The following is a 13,207-nucleotide window of genomic DNA, read 5'->3' as shown; positions in this document are numbered from 1 at the left end:
TTTCTTTGTAGCCGCTAGAGCAATAAGTAAATACTCCAATGGCTCAGTCGCGCAACACAGTTTATGTTGTGGTATAGGCAAAACACAATTTAAACACGTGCAAATAAATCAAGAAAAAAAATTACAGCATATCCACGGGTAAATGATGAAGAGCTTGGGCGAAGCTCCTGAGCAATCATGGTTACACCGTGAAATGTTCAGCGGTTTCGCCCAGCAGTAATCAAAGCGATACGCCGCTTTGATTACTTTTCCTTTTTTTCTTCTTTCTTTTATTTTTATTTTTTATATTTTTATTTATTTTTCTTTTTTTGCTTTTTTTGTTTTTCTTTTATTTATTTATTTCTTTTTTATTTTTATTTTTCTATTTCTATGGGACAGCACCATCTAGTATATCGTCACCCAACTGCAGTTTGCATGCATCTCTATGGGACAGCGCCATCTATTGAATGATACGGGAGACGCGACGGCGGGGAGACGCCGCATGGACCGACGACCGACCAGGTGATGCTATAAGGAGCTTCGCCCCTAAAACATCGAGCACGGGGCAAAACACGAATGTGACTGAAGGCCAGTACCCCATTGATTGGCAGATTGCACTTCTCTCACAATTAATAGGTACGTTAGGATGGTTGCGTGAATTGATGTGGCAATAGAGGGCACATACATTACCACTAGGCTGCAGTCAACGCGCTTTACTCGCCAACAATCGACTCAAACCGCATACGGCGAAGCGTCGCTGCGTACATTTGTATACGAGCCACCGACCGCCTATCCAAGGGCCTATCCACACAAACGCGGCGACGGTGTTGCCACCTATAGTCCGATCTCGCGGCGAATAGGCTTTCAACGCAACGTCGAGCGACGCCACTGCTCTTATCGCAACTGGGGGCATCCACGGCCACAACATTACCACCCCCGTTTCCGCGCACGCGCAGAGCTCTCGGATTGCATCTGTGGTGCGTCCCAATGTAACTATTGCTGACTAGCACTAGTGCTCGGGGACGAATGCGCGCACGTGTCCCTGCCGCTGGAAAAGCCGGTGACAACCCGCCTTCGCGAGCAGTGTCTGCCCCCAGTAACGAATAGCTCAGCCGCACGAGCGCCGCGCCCGAACTTGAGCTTGGGTTCCCCATACGTATCCACAGTGTGGTCACATGTGAGGCAACACGCGGAAACACAACCGGCCTTTGTAAAATATAACATTTGCCGTAAGCGTGAGCGAATGGTGATAAAAGCGTATCTTTTGTTACCTGCGGTACGAGTGACGCGCACGCTGTCTAATCAATGTATCTGACTTTGCTAAGCCAATGTAAGTGCATACTGTCTCGCGCAATCTTTAAATATTACAGTCTGTCCTTGTGCTCGCCAACAGTGTCGGTGGGCGTTGATTTCGTATGGATCCACGATTTCGCGCAATCTTTAAATATTACAGTCTGTCCTTGTGCTCGCCAACAGTGTCGGTGGGCGTTGATTTCGTATGGATCCACGATTAACGAATTGTAATGACCGCTCGCGGAATTCGTCTAAGAAACCGAGTTGTATCTTTTTGTTTAATTTATGCCGTAGGGCATGCTGGCGCCAAAAAAAAATAAATAATAATAATGACGCTTCGGAACCGCTCAGGTGGTCCGACAGTGGCACGCGGGAACACAGATGGGAATCGTAGAGAGGCCGTCGTAGTTAAACACAGAAGAAGTTCACGGCTGATTTACGCAGTAATACGTTACACCTTGTCGCATTCACTTGATCTGACAGGTGCTGGCACGGCGTAAGCGGAAAGCTAAAGCGTGAGGCCCGCGCACTCGGTGCGGCGAGTGCTGCGTACACACGTTTCCCATGAGCGCTTGCGCGCCCGTTGGTGGCACTCGTGTGCTTGAACAAGGTCTATAGACCTGACGTGAGCCACAGTTCACTGGCGTTTTGACGTGCAGACATAAGCGAAAAGTGCAAGCAGCGGAGAGAGAAAAGCAGTCTAAATGCATGGTTAATGGACGGCAGACCCTTGTCGATAAGGCACCCTGGAGCAAGATCGCCACCGCCAAGTGTTCGATGGACGCGATATGCAAAAACGCTAGTGTGTACTTGGATTGATATATCGCCGAAATTAATTCGGACGCATCCACTTACGGCGTGCCTCATAATAGAGAATTTTGGCACGCAAAGCTTTGCGTTATAGCGTTTGTCGCCACTGCGCAAGCGCAATACGCTATCCTCCTGGGTACCCACGTTAAGTTACGAAAATAGCGTGTCGTATCCAACGAAAGCTAAACCTACCAACCCTATTCTAAAACTGTCTAATGAGTTCGCACTTTTCACACGTAGAACATCGCCATCTAATTAACTGTGAACGTGCTGACGCGCGCTCGCGAGTTGCAAGTCAGGCTCGTGGCCTGAACAGCGGCCATATATAACTCGCTGCTACCGCGAATGCGAGATGTTCCGTTGGCGTGTCCTATGCCGTTAAAACTAAAACGACGGCGACCGCGCTAACGCCATGGTTCACAAAGTACGCGAAATAATCTTCACTCAGACTTCCAAAGCTGCACGTGTGTTTCTGTTTTTAGACAGCAACCAGCGTGCTGATCTCGGTGATAACTGCCTCGTGGCGGCGTGCGAGCGATACGCACGAATAAAAAAAGATGTCCGGTCGTATCGATGCGTGCGGCAAGCAGCTCGGCTTCCCGGTCAAGGAGCCAACACCCGGGGCTCAGGACCGCCATATTGTACTTTAAGCGGACCTCGCCGCGCGTTGCGTTTGTTGAAGGAATTGAACTGTGCGTCGTGTATCAGAGGCCACGTGCAGCTGCTGACGCAATGTCAAGAGGCTGTGTTTGACGAGGTCGTCCGCTACAACATTAACCTGAAGGTCGTGGGATCGATTCCCGGCCGCCGTGGCCGCATTTCGATGCAAGCAAGATGCGAGAGACCCGTGTAGTTAGATTTAGGTGCACGTTCAAGAATCCCAGGTGGTCAAAATTTCCGCACCTCTCCACTACCCAACTATTATTATTACGTTACACACTACACAAACATTCAAAACAAAAATATGCTTTCATTCGCCAGGGCGCAAGCGGGAGCCGTGATAAGACGCGTCCATATTTGAATGTTTAGAACGCGGCATTATAAATACGCATAAGAGAGTTGATTGAGATTCAGGTGAATTACAGAATGAATGTCGGATAATTGACGTCTCTAGTTGGTTGGTTGGTTGAAAAAACTTTATTTGGGTCCTGCAAGGCGCGCGTCAGCGCGCAGCGGGCGACTCCCACGTCGGGACCGTCAGACCAAGCCTGCCGGCCGCTCCGCGGGCCTGCTGGACGGCCCAGAGCTGGTCAGCCAGGAGGGAGCTGCGGAGGGCCGCCTCCCACCTGGCCGAAGCAGTATCGGGGTTAGTGTGCGTTGCCTTGCACTCCCAGAGCATATGCGCTAGCGTGGCTACGTCTCCGCATGCGGGGCAAGCGTCACTGGGGAATACCTCGGGATAAATGGCGTGTAAGGAGCTCGGATTAGGGTACGTCTCCGTCTGCAGTAGTCTGAGCGTAAGGGCCTGAGGCCTATTAAGTTTGGGGTGAGGGAGTGGGTACACTCTTCGCGCGAGGTAAAAATGTTTCGTTATTTCGTTGTATGTGGCAGGCGCGTCCCTGTTCTCCGCAACCTCGTTGTTACCAAGCCGTTGCCCGGAACCGGCGCGGTCGGTTAGCGCGCGCGCGGTCTCGTGGGCCGACTCGTTGAGGTTGGGGGGAGCACCCTTGACCTGTCCAACGTGTGCGGGAAACCATATAAGTACGTGGTCCTTTATACCGTCTCGGCGGCCACTCCGGAGCACGCGCAGGGCTTTCTCGGAGACGACGCCGCTCTCAAAAGCTCTGATAGCCGACCTCGAGTCGCTATAGATGACATCCCTTTCGCCGTCCAGGATAGCCAGGGCGATGGCCACTTGCTCGGCAATTGCCGGGTCGTCGGTGCGGACCGATGCGCAGTTGGTGATTTGCTGTTTGGAGTCGACGACAACCGCGGAAAAGGCGCGGCTCCCGCGGTAGGCTGCCGCGTCGACGAAGCTGACGCTGCGTTCCTCGCTGCGGATCTGCTTGAGAATAGCAGCGGCTCTGGCCCGTCGCCTACCGCGGTTGTGCTCGGGATGGACATTCCTCGGGATCGGTGCCACGGTAATGAGGTCGCGAATCTCGCGGGGCAGCTGCCTCATCTTCTCCTTCACTTCGGCCGGGGAGTGGCCGAGCTCTCGCAGTATATGCCTACCGGCCTGGGAGGTCGAAAGGCGCGCGATCTGGGCTCGCTCCTGCGCTTCGGCAATCTCCTCCAACGTATTGTGTACTCCGAGCTGCAGTAGGCACTCGGTGCGTGTCCTGATCGGGCTGTGAAATATTCGTGAGATGTGTTAACGATGTCTTTCCGCTGACTCCTTCACAATGAGAAGAAACATCCTTTAATTGCGAATCATCTCAGCGCCAGCGGGCAATTACACGTTAAACGTAGACAAGACGACGCACTCGGTTTATCTATGCCTCCTTGAAAGAAAAAAGAAATTGCGAAGCTTGCAATAAGTCGCGCAATGCTCGAAACAGCGAATGATTCTGAAGTCTACTTTGTTTGCTTCTAGGTCGTTGCTAGGCTTCAGCTGGGTGATGCTAGGTTGTTTCTTGGTTGCTTCTCGGCGCAGAGACGTTCGAGTTAAACCACGGACAGTCACAGACACGGCACGGATGTCCAAACTCCAGAGACAGAAACTCGCGCTGAAATCGAGCGTTCGCACCTCCCATAGATGTACGGGCACCTCGTCGTTCGCGTAGGGCTTCCATCGCTTCGGGGTCTTCTCGCAGCCGCCGTTGCTCTTCCCGTTCCCTATTCTCTTGTTGTAGTACGTACCGCTGAAGCACTCCGCACAGATGCTTATCAGCGCAGCTGAAACGTGCGGCCAATGTGTTTATCACTGGGTTAATTCAGTGGTGCGTAGCGGTGAGTGGTGGGATTTGCCCAATTTACGCGGCTCATACCCTGTTCATGATGATGACAGTTTTTGTACGCACCAAAGTTTTTACGGCTGGTTTAAACAGCTTTGCTTTCGAAAAATGAAGAAGCGAGTCGACGAAAGGCAAGTAACAGACAATACGACCGCCTACTGACAACCCTTTCATTTCGCTCATTTCGGGCGCTTCCTCGTAATTTCGATGAATTAGCAAGTACTTGACCGCTGACCCGAATGTCGCGGGATCGAATGCCAGCCGCGGTGGCCGCATTTCGATGGAGGCGAAATGCCAGAGGCCCGTGTACTGTGTGGTGTCAGTGCAGGTTAAAGAAACACCAGATGGTCGAAATTCCCGAAGCCGTGCACTTCGACGTGCCTCACAATCGTATCGTGGTTTTGGCACATAAAACTCCAGATATTGTTATTATTGCAGAATGGTAGATAGCCGGGGCTAGTTGGTATAGATTCATTATGAAAACTTGGCAGCGAGGAAAAACGAGACGCATAAGGAGCAGCACACAAGTTTTTGTCCTGCTCCTTCTGTGTCTCGTTTGTTTGCGTGGTCAAGTTTTCATAATGGATTATTTACAACTACATGTTCGCATACGTGTAACCCCCCTAACGTGCTCAATGTATGAAGGAATTAAACTAAAATCCTGGTGTATTTCACTAGCGTGTTGAATTGGTCTCGGTAAATTACTAAACTGGAAGAACTGAACACTGCAAGAAGCGTAACTGCGAACCCTTGCTTGACTGCACAGCGTTAGGCAAATACCTAGAACAACGCCAGCAGGAGATCTTCGCAGGATTTCCGTACCAAAAAGGATATAATTGTATCAGAGTGCCGTCACATTAGCTACACCAAATGAAATCTTGTACAGCATGCGACAGAACAATTACTATGATATCGCGAATCCCTATTTTTTTTTCGATGTCATTCTGAGCTTTTGCGGATGAAAACCCCGGTGTGTTTTTGAAGCACGACGTACTGGGTATACTATGGTTTAATGCTGGCCGCCCAACGTTCTTTAGCGAGCACGTAAACCAAAATACACGGGCGTTCTTGCATTTGGCCCCTATCGAAATGCAGCCGCCTTTGCCGGGAGTTGAACCCGAGTCTACGAGCGTAGAAAAGTGCCTACTTTTTTTTTTTACTGACTGTTCCCGAGTAACTATTCACGTGAAAACACAATAAAACTTGTTTGTTAGTGAGCGCCTCGTATGTGCCCTCCTGCCTTCGTCTCGGTCTTGGTTACTAGCGCTGCACTTCTCTTTGAGTACGCTAGTACACTTAGATTTACGCTCACGAAATTTTTCCGGGTGCAGCCACTTTCCGTGTGCCTCATAAGCGGATTGTGAACACGTAAAATAGCTTATAATTCGGAACGTGTGGCAAAGCTCGTCGTCGGAGCGCCATTTCGAATCCGAAGCCTGCACTGCAGCAATACATTCCATAATATATTCTTTTTATCGGGTACCAGAAGCAGACTTTTTGCACGCAAGTACCGAAAATAAAGGTAACGTCCACATTGCATTTTTTAAACGCGTTAATGTAGCGCTTTCGCGGATTTATTGCGTATTACATCGATAAAACGATGGCGACAGCGCTAACTACGCAGTTGCTGTCAAGGAACACGGGAGCAGCTTCTAGAACATTCCATGTTCGGCTGGACCACGATGACGCGACTTTTTTTTCTTTAGGTTTTCTTTTCTACTTTGCCAGTCGCGTTGATCGCTGTGATAACAACGGCGTCGTGGCGCATTGCGACAGTGACGTAAACACAAGATTGACCAATGCGCAGGCACGTCGACCGCCGACCGTCGTCGGCCAAGCATCACGTGATCTTGATCTTCGTCGTCCGGGAGCGTCTTTCCGTGGTTTTGGACCCCCCATTTTGCTTTCTTCCTTCGACCGTGGTGGTTGCTTTGTCTGTCTGCTGAGCTCTGCGTCGCACTGCTGTCGTACTCACGCACTGACAGGCTGCGCTCGACGAATTCGCGCTCGTGTTACCGTGCGTCTTCTACACGGACTCAGAAAGAACTGCCTTCAACCTCCGAACATTGAAAATGTGAGGAACGTTTCGAAAAACTTCGTGCCTGACAAGCCTTCTGACACCGCCGGTGCGTTTCGGTTGCTACCAGAGACTGCTCGCTGCTCAACATGTGCAATAGTGACTGTCAACTTGCCACGGACATTTATTTCGACTGTCAAGTTCCTCCCGCACGACAATTATCGCCCTTCAAGCGAGCTTCTGGAATACATGTGACGCTCGGCGAATACTCCAAACCTCGGCAAATGCACGACGTTACCATAGTAGGCCTAAGGCTTATGGCTCCCTCCGGGGAAGCCGGAGAAGTCGCAAGTCATGCCTGCCGTGGACTCATTTTTTGTTGTGCGCGTTCACCAACCGTCGGCGTCGCCTCGACAGAGAACTTTGATTCATGGTGGACATTCCTCCGAGGACCAGTGGAACCACCCCTCTTCACGGAGTGCGTTGTCATCGGTCAACAAGATAGGGAGTCCCCGAGCTCGCGAGGGTGGTACGCAGCTTAGATAGTGTGTCAGTTGAGTTTCTCGAATTGGTACGCGCCAAGCGTCTTGGTTACGCTCGCAAAAAGTTACGTGAGGTTAGTCGCGTCATAAAATTAAGCCCGAATCTTTTCTGGGCGAGCTGCGGCCACGTATCGGGTATTCGCCGTGACGGAATTTGAGCGGACGGAGCGCGTCGCTCAGTGGCGTAGCCAGGGGGTGACAGACCGGGGACCCATGCCCCACCCCCCTAAGATTTTTTTTTTCTTTTGCCATGGCACAAAGCAGAAAAGGTCACTCGACCACATTTGCCTGTCCAGCCCGCACTTCAGATCATGGAGGTGCCCCCTCCCCCCAAAAAAATTTCTACCTACGCCCCTGGCGTCGCTGGTGTGGCGATGCATATAGCTTCAGGCATAGCTCACAGTTAGGCAGGGTAGCTGACACTAGGCAGGGTAGCTTGATAGCCGTCCTCTCTCGGTTTCGTCAGGGACAGTTGCCCGTTCCGAATGACGTTGCGACCTCGACCACTATTTCGTGATTAGGTCCTTCGCGCGCGATAAGAGTTGAAGTGAGGTGTGGTTTTCTGTTAAGCGAAATGTGGCTTCGAGGAAGCAAACGACATGCGGCATTTCCTCGTTAGCTCGATAGCTTTATTAGTGCTGCTGAACTTCTTCGGGCTGCAGGTCAGCGCTTCCTGCTGCAGCCAATGTGAGTGGCCGTCAACCTTGTTGCACTTCATGTGCGTGTGCGGGCAGTCTGTTTGCCCATTACTGTGGTGCGAACCTCGCACACTTGGTTGAACGCGCCGCTCGCTTTGGTCGAGTTCTTGGAACACGGCCCGCGCACGCGTGCGAACCTCGTCACGGTGAGTATATATACCAGTTATTCCAACGTTCGTATTTCTAAAGAGAGTTTGTTGAACGTTTCAGATGCCTTGTACATACCTTTGGGCTGCCATACATCGACGTGTGTCCACGGCAGTCATCTGAGCACCAGCACGTGAATCCATCGTTGCGGCGAGTATCATCCCAACATTGCAAATGAGATGACAGAGGTATTCCAGACTGGCGAAGTTGCAGTTAGTTTTAGTGTCTAATCAGAGCCCCCAGTTTTGGTGGCCGGCTGTTGCAGCCATATCGGGTCTTCTCCTTGACGAAAACGAAGAGGACGGGGTACGGGTGGGGGCGTGCCGCATACAGCTTCAGCCTTAGCGAACACGATAGGCAGGATATGACAGGTGTTCTCTTTCGATTTCGCCGAGGACATTGAACCCGTTCCGAACGTCTTTTGTGAAGCGACCGCTATTTCGTGTCGAGTAGCCCGCGCGCGATAGTGCGCTCGAGCGAAATGTGGTTTCGCGGAAGCAAACGGCATTCGGAACCGCCTCGCCAGCTTTTTATTAACCGTACTGTAGAACATGCTGTTCACCTTACAGCGCGGTTTCATTCCAGTTATTGCTGCTTTTCCTGGTCGCTGTGTTTCTCATGATCCTGCTTATTCACGGTCCCGCTTATTCACGGTGCTATGCTTACCATGCAGTTTTGAGGTTTACTTTCAGCCTTTTCTTCAAGTCCCGCCGACCTTCCAGGAGGAGTCCATGGAGCACCGCACTTTATTCTGGACATCGTGTGTAAGCGCGTATTTTTCATTTCCATTTTTTTAAGAAGCAGCTTTTGCACCTATTCGTGTATATCAGGGCCGGCGGATGTCCCGCTCCTGAACGAGCTGTGCATCGAAGATTGTCTAGCCCGAGCCCACGGTGGAGATGGCGTTGAACACCACCCGTCCTGTCGCCGTGTCGGCAGCACTTCCACATTCAACCGCCGATACTCCTGTCAGTAGGAGGGACTTCAATAAGCGCCATATGGTAAATATCACGTACGCAAAACTTACTGCAGCTGTGTTTACATGTGCTTAACGATTCCGTCGTGTGTCTTTTCAGCTTTTCCGCGTCTGTCTTCCACTGCTACCCGTGACAAGGAGATGGAGCTGGCTCCTGCAGATTGGTTCCAATGTATACATTCTTGGTCTCCTGGGCAACGCACGCCACATGACCGAACTTGCTGCCACCTTCGCACTGCTTCGCTGATGGCGTCATCGAGGGAGACTGCACATTGCTTCTACTCGTGGAATTCTGTTGGTAGGTTTCACATTCACACAACTTTCTTCAGCGTTGTTTACATGTGCTTAAAAATTCCGCCGCCTTTCATTGCAGCCTCACCGCGCCTGTCTTCCTTTGATACCCGTGACAAGGAGATGGAGCTGGCTTCTGCAGATTGGTTCCAATGTATACGTCCTTGAGGTCTCCTGGGCAACACACGTCACATGACCGAACTTACTGCCACCTTCTCACTGCTTCGCTGATGGCGTCATGGAGGGAGACTGCACATTGCTGCTACTCGAGGAATTCCGTTGGTAGGTGTCACGTTCACAGAACTCTTACTGTGCCTGTGTTTACATGTGCTTAACAATTCCGTCACTTCTCGGTACAGCTTCCCAGAGTCCATCGCTACCCGTGACAAAGACATGAAGCTGGCTCCAGCAGACTGGTTACAATGCCTACGTTCCTGAGGTCCTCGGGGCACCACTCGTCGTATGTCCGAACTTATGGCCACATTTGCATTGCTTTGCTGACGGCGACATCCAGGGAGACGGGACATGGTCACTACCTTTGCAGACGGTAGGAAAAGACTTCATTATTTGTATCGTCCTCCACCCTGACACGCGAGGCTCGCAACTTTGCTCTCCTCCTCGCCTTGGAGTCCGCACCCAGCAGCCGATGTCGATGAAATTCAAGCGCGAAGACTATCAGCTCCGTTTGTACATATTTATTGTACGCACCTAGATTCCTTCACCTGTGCTCTAATTGGCAAATATGGAACGCTGCTTGGAGTTTTGCGAGGCTGCCAGGGCAAAATTCTTCCATTCCATTTATTTTTCAATATTAGGCATTCGTGCGGAGGGCTATACCCTTACTCTCAACTAGGTCGTTCCGTCATAAACACGGTCCAAACGTTAAACGTGTTTGTGCACAGAAATGTGTTCAATTTTTTTTGCGAACTGTTTCCACATAATTCTGCATTACACAGTCCTGCTATTTGGTCATTCCGGCTAACTTTATTACGTATATCGTTTATTACTTGCCTTTTTTGTTAGCGGAATTGAATCTGTGCTGCACTATCTGATTACATGAATTAATTTTATGTACAGCCGTGAGAAATGACCTGCAACACTCAAATTACTTTTTAAAGCTTCATTAAACCACCTTTTGTGTAAGTTCATGCATGTTTTGTATGTATGTGTGCATGCGTATCAATGCCAAATTTAAAAATTTTGGGTAGGGGTCACAAAAGCACTAAAATAACTATTTGCAAGAAAAGCGCAAATAAGCCCTCCACCCCACCCCCCCACCCCGAAAAAATGAGGAAGCTCTACGCTAGTGTTGCTAAGACTGAGGAAGCTGCGGAGTTAGTGGCATACCCCTTCTCTTTTCCCTGCTCTTCAGCCTCACTTCCTTTTCTGATCCCTCGCTATACTATACTCTACATGAATGTGTTATCCTTCAACCTCTCCCCTTCTCATTTCCTTCCCCTTCACCTTCTCATTTACTCATCCTCACTTCATTTTCCCACCCCCTTGCTACACTACTGTGCTCATCTGTCCGCTTTGGGTGCCTTGGCATAGCCAGGCTGAGTTCCCAGTCTTCTCTTAACGTGGCTGTACCTCGCTCAACCAGTTAATTCGGGAGGACAACGGAGTTTTGCCACGCTTAAACGGCTCCGCTGTGCAAAATAACGTGACCAGATACGGTAAAATCCGAAACGACTCGGTGAAAAAGCCTAAATCCGCTTATTATAAGCGGAACTGGCAAACTAACAGGTAATATCGGCGGAGCCAACGTTTCTACAAGGAGACCTCGTTTATTTGCTGCTTTGACGAAGACAAATCCTTTTGCAGAAACGCTGGCTACAGCCGCATTCCCTGCTAAGACTTTTTTTCATCTGTGCGCAGGAATCATAGTACGGCTGTGTTTTCGAATTCCTCGAATTACACTAACACGCATCTCGCCTGTCGTTTCAGGCTCCCAGCGTGTACTGGCGTGTGGCGCACTATAGAAGATTGGTCCAGCCCGCTCACTGGCATCCGAAACATCCGTGGCATTTCCTCAAGAGCGACTGTGTCCGGCCTGACCGTTCTACCGGGGACTCTGGACCAGACAAGTCTTCCTACGTTTCTAAGACTTCGTTGGTGTCCCGCACTGCCTTTGCTGCGTGTGGGTATTCTCCGTAGACTGCAGTCGCCGTCGCTCAACCACCTACCAGATCCCGTGTTGCACTAATGTCAACAGCTCAGTGTAGCAACCCACTCTATCTTGAGAGCTGCGCTTCGCTAAGCCAACGGCTGGGGCATCTAGCAGTTACAGCAATACGAACCCAAAAAACTGATTTCTCACATATGAGCTCATCTGTGAATGTTTGGCGGTGAGGGTAAGGACATTTACATTGTGCGCTTTTGCAGCAAGGCATAGATGGTGCCTGTTCATGTGCATTTTCATTTGCTCACATCATCTCTGATAGTCTTCGTGGGTCGTGAATAGAACTGTGAATAGAACGTGAATAGAACGTTGTTTCAACAGGGTTCGGTGCACATTGTGGTTTTCACACTTGTCATTGTCGCTGGTAACGACCATAACCCGTTGATAGATTTTGCTTCCGGCCATACTGATTGTGTATACGGCGCCGAAGTGATCGTTCGCTATCGTTCATGGACATCCACTTTGCAAACAGTGCAAGCATTTGGCTAGCCTCCCTGTCTTCCCATCTACTTCTTCCTCGCCCTTCACATGTTTGGCTTCAGTCCTCCATATGGTTGATCACGGGGCGTTTTCATTCATTGAATTGACTTGTTCAAAATGATTATTTATATCTGTAGCAGCCCGCTTGGCTTTGTCCCGATGTTAGAACTCGGACCTTTGATTCATTGAACTTACCTGCACCGAATTCGTCGTGTCGAATCGGTAGAAGCCCGTATGGCTTTGCACGAGGCTAGAACTCGGGCCTTTTATTCATTGAGCTTATTTGCACAGAACCCGTCGTGTTGCATCGGTAGAAGTCCGTTTGGCTTCGTCCCGAGGTTAGAACTCGGGCATTTCATTCATTGAACTTATTTCCACAGAATTCGTCGTGTTGCATCGGTAGAAGCCCGTTTGGCTTTGCCCCGAGGTTAGAACTCGGACCTTTGATTCATTGAACTTATTTGCACAGAATTCGTCGCGTCGCATCGGCAGAAGCCCGTTTGGCTTTCTCCCGAGGTTAGAACTCGGGCCCTTCATTTATCGCACATATTTGACACAGAAATCGTCGTGTGGAATCGGTAAATGCCGGCTTGGCTTTGTCCCGATGTTATAACTACGACCTTTGATTCATTTAACTTATTTGCACATTATTCGTCGTGTCTAATCGGTAGAAGCACGCTTGGCTTTGTCCCGAGGTCAGAACACCGGCCTTTGATTCATTGAACTTATTTGCACAGAATTCGTCTCGTCGCATCGGTAGAAGCCCGTTTGGCTTTGTCCCGAGGTTAGAACTCGGGCCTTTGATTCATTGATTATATTTACACAGAATTCCTCGTGTCGAATCGGTAGAAGCCCGTTTGGCTTTGTCACGAGGCTAGAACTCGGGCCTTTGATT

At 50.2% G+C, this 13,207-nt stretch overlaps 1 long non-coding RNA gene across 1 annotated transcript; it reads left to right on the top strand.

The window, feature by feature from the left end:
- Window positions 1-9,017: 9,017 nt before the first annotated feature.
- LOC119390076 (uncharacterized) lies at window positions 9,018-10,229 on the top strand. Its single transcript, XR_005183219.2, has 4 exons — window positions 9,018-9,384; window positions 9,460-9,657; window positions 9,733-9,932; window positions 10,010-10,229. It is a non-coding gene; the product is annotated as an uncharacterized LOC119390076 (long non-coding RNA).
- Window positions 10,230-13,207: the final 2,978 nt, after the last annotated feature.

This window comes from Rhipicephalus sanguineus, chromosome 4 (assembly GCF_013339695.2).
Source record: "Rhipicephalus sanguineus isolate Rsan-2018 chromosome 4, BIME_Rsan_1.4, whole genome shotgun sequence".
Lineage (NCBI taxonomy): Eukaryota > Metazoa > Arthropoda > Arachnida > Ixodida > Ixodidae > Rhipicephalus > Rhipicephalus sanguineus.
This window is presented reverse-complemented; position numbering and strand designations above follow the sequence as displayed.